Here is a 3,033-nt window from a genome sequence, read left to right on the forward strand (position 1 = left end):
GGGGTTCCTGATTCTAAGCTGCAGAGGTTAGCATTAGTACTTAGAAGCAACCCCAGAATTAACATTCATAGAAATAGGCCTGAAAGGACAACCAGAAGTCAGCCATACTACCTTCCTACTTACGTATAAAATTCATCTGGTCGAGGCCAGATGAATGTGGGCCTAACCTATTTTTCTTGCCTGAGACAGAAAGAATATTTGAGATATAAAGAAGTTCCTTACAATAGCCATTGTGAAACTGAAATGGGTTACTGAGAAAGAAAAGGACTCAAGCATTACTTTGCTTAAGGATCTTTAACAGAAGAGAACTGGGCCAGGAGTCAGCCCTGCTTATCAGCATAGAGAAAAGGCTCTGGAGGTCCAAGCCTTCTTTAATTTTTGACATTTAATGAATGTGATAAGACTCCATGAAGGGGCAGGTACCTGTTACATGTGAAATCTGGGTTAAGGGAATTTATTAACCGGCGGTTGACTGACAAAGTGTCCTCATCCAAGGGTCACTAAACAACCTCCACCACCACCTTTAATATCTGCATTTCTGTAGTTCCAAATTAGAGCATCCACGGTCATCTTCTGGATCCTCCAAATAAACCCCTTTCCTGAGACTAAGAGCCCAGCTAGGCTCAGTGGGTAGTGTCAAGAAAGGTGAATTAAAGAGTATGACCAAGGAGTGCAGGCTATTATGGGCCCAGTCTGACTATTAATAGCCCTGCAACCTTCAGTAAATCACTTAACCTCCCAGTTTACCCATCTGTAAAACAAGGAGTTTGGACTAATTTATATTGATGGTCCCTTCCAGCTTGAAAATTTGTGGTTCTGAGTCACAGGACTCTTCTGGACCCCAGAGGGATGTTGAAATAAACGGTCATCCCTTCAGTACCATGGAGAGTGCAGTGGGCTACCAGAGGAGCCACTTTGGCCACCTCAGTACCATAGAAAGAGCTAGGAAGTGCTAGAGGGGCCACATTTGCCATTTTAATGCACCACATATAAAGCACTGAGAAAAGCTAGAGGATTTTTAAAAATTCCTATCTGGGAACCACGGGGCAGCAGGGAGGAAAAACAGTGATACCAGAGGGATTATTTTGGCCTTTTGGATGTCACTGAAAATAGATAAATGTAATAGAAAATAGATGTTAACTAGAAGAATTTTAATTAGCTATAAGGAGTGTCCTGACAGTTACAGTTTGTACATCCTGGAATGAGTTACTGAGGCATCGTATTTGGGTCCATCACATTCTGTTGCTCTCCTGGGGATTCCCGGAACATCCTGGTGTACAGCCAATCTGGTATATTCAGAGGAAGCAGATGGTGGGGGAGGAGGGGAGGAGGCTGGGAATACTGCATGGTCATAGCTGACTAACCTATGGGCACATATTCTGATTCGGAGAAGATTCTAGGGCCCCTAAAACTGCCTGTAGGACAGAAAGCAAAATACCTCATGGGAGGCTGACCTCATATAGAGGCAAGTAGAGCAGGAATAGGGCAAAGCTTCCTTCACCAAAACAAAAGACCTGCTTTGCACATAGCATTTTCCAGGACAGAAAAAAAGTGATACATAAGAAAGCCTAAATTGAAGCTGAATTCCCAAGGCAGCGTACCCCAGAGGGTAGCCTCCAATCAACAAAACCCACTTAGACACCTTCCTAGACCCACCCAAGATCTCCTGAATCATCTCCACACCAAAGCAGGTCCCAGGCACCTAATCGCATGTGTTTGTTTGTTTTGTTTGTTTTTCAGTAGGAGAGAGAACTGACAGGGTCCAAGATCTATGAACTGGCTTAGAACCCAGATCATGCATGTATTACCTGTGAGCAATAATCAGAGTTTTCTATAGTCAAGCCCTAAACATTGTCCACGAGACTTGGCCAGACAGTAGTACTGACCTACTTTCCACTACCACTGGGAATCAGGGGTTATCTGGATCTTATATGGGTTCTATAGGGATACAGGGATAGGGATAGGGGTCAGCATTCCTTCCAAAATAACAGATCAATTATTTTTATATGCTAGGAAAGCAGGTGGGGAAGCGGGTGTGGACTATCAAACCTTATGAGTTAGGGAAGGATGGGAGAATTGGTGAGAAGACTCGTAGAAACAAGGTCAGGTACACAGAAGCATCTGCTGACTGAAAGACCTAGAAGATTGTCCCTCAAGTCTGTGGTTCAAAAGTGTTTAGGGTCAGAGTGTAACAGGCAAGGATTCAGAATGTCTGAGGTATAGTTGTAACTAAGCCTCTGTCATTGCTCATTTCTAATACTTGATGTTTTTCCCTCTGTTGAGAATCCTACACCTCCGAAGTCCGCTACCAATTACAATTAACACTATACTAGATGAGGTTAGAAAGAAAGAGAGCTTTTTAGGTGGTCTAGAGTCAAGACCACTTTTTATCACAACCGCATGCTAGTAGCTCACTTTTATGGTCTCCTCTCCATGGCCTTCTGAACCTCACTGCTCAGGGAGTTACTCTAAATTGACCCCACATCACAGCAGGCCCGTCTTTTACATTGAGTCCTTGGTATAGCTTCCTTCCCTCAATCTCACTGTCCTGATTTGGGGGGCATGGCACGTCAGTTATCGACTCCAAATGTGTAGGAGACCAGAGGAAGGTACACCTGCTGACCTACTGCTACCCCACCACAGTGAATCTTATTCCAGAGGCATGTCCCAACTTGACCCCTCTTCTGAAAGTTCTAGAGGACCTGATTTGGGGGAGGGGGCATGGAGCCAACCCTAAGTCCCCTTAACTGGAGCTGACCCTAGAAAGGTCAGAGTCTTAGCACCCATATGAGCCTCAGTCCTCAGATTAGGGGGTAGAGGGGTGGGCAAAAGAGCCTCTGGGAAAATCTCCCTCCCAGAAGTAGGTTGGCAAGTACGGCAGGACCTGTGATCCTGCACAAGAGATTCTTCCAGCAGCACCCCAGTCCCCTCCCGGGAAAGATAAGCTAGAAGGATGATGGGGGGCAGGGTTGGGAGATTGGGAGGCCAGGGCTCAGCTACCCGGGCCGGGAGAACAAAAGCTGAATTACAGCC

General features: G+C 45.5%; 1 protein-coding gene across 1 annotated transcript in view; it reads right to left on the reverse strand.

The window, feature by feature from the left end:
- The window catches only part of ZNF219 (zinc finger protein 219), a 7,877-nt gene that overhangs the window by 4,235 nt on the left and 609 nt on the right, over positions 1 to 3,033 (reverse strand). The gene's annotated exons all lie outside the window — the stretch shown is intronic.

This window comes from Crocuta crocuta, unplaced genomic scaffold (assembly GCF_008692635.1).
Source record: "Crocuta crocuta isolate KB4526 unplaced genomic scaffold, BGI_CrCroc_1.0 scaffold175, whole genome shotgun sequence".
In the NCBI taxonomy this organism is placed as follows: Eukaryota; Metazoa; Chordata; class Mammalia; order Carnivora; family Hyaenidae; genus Crocuta; species Crocuta crocuta.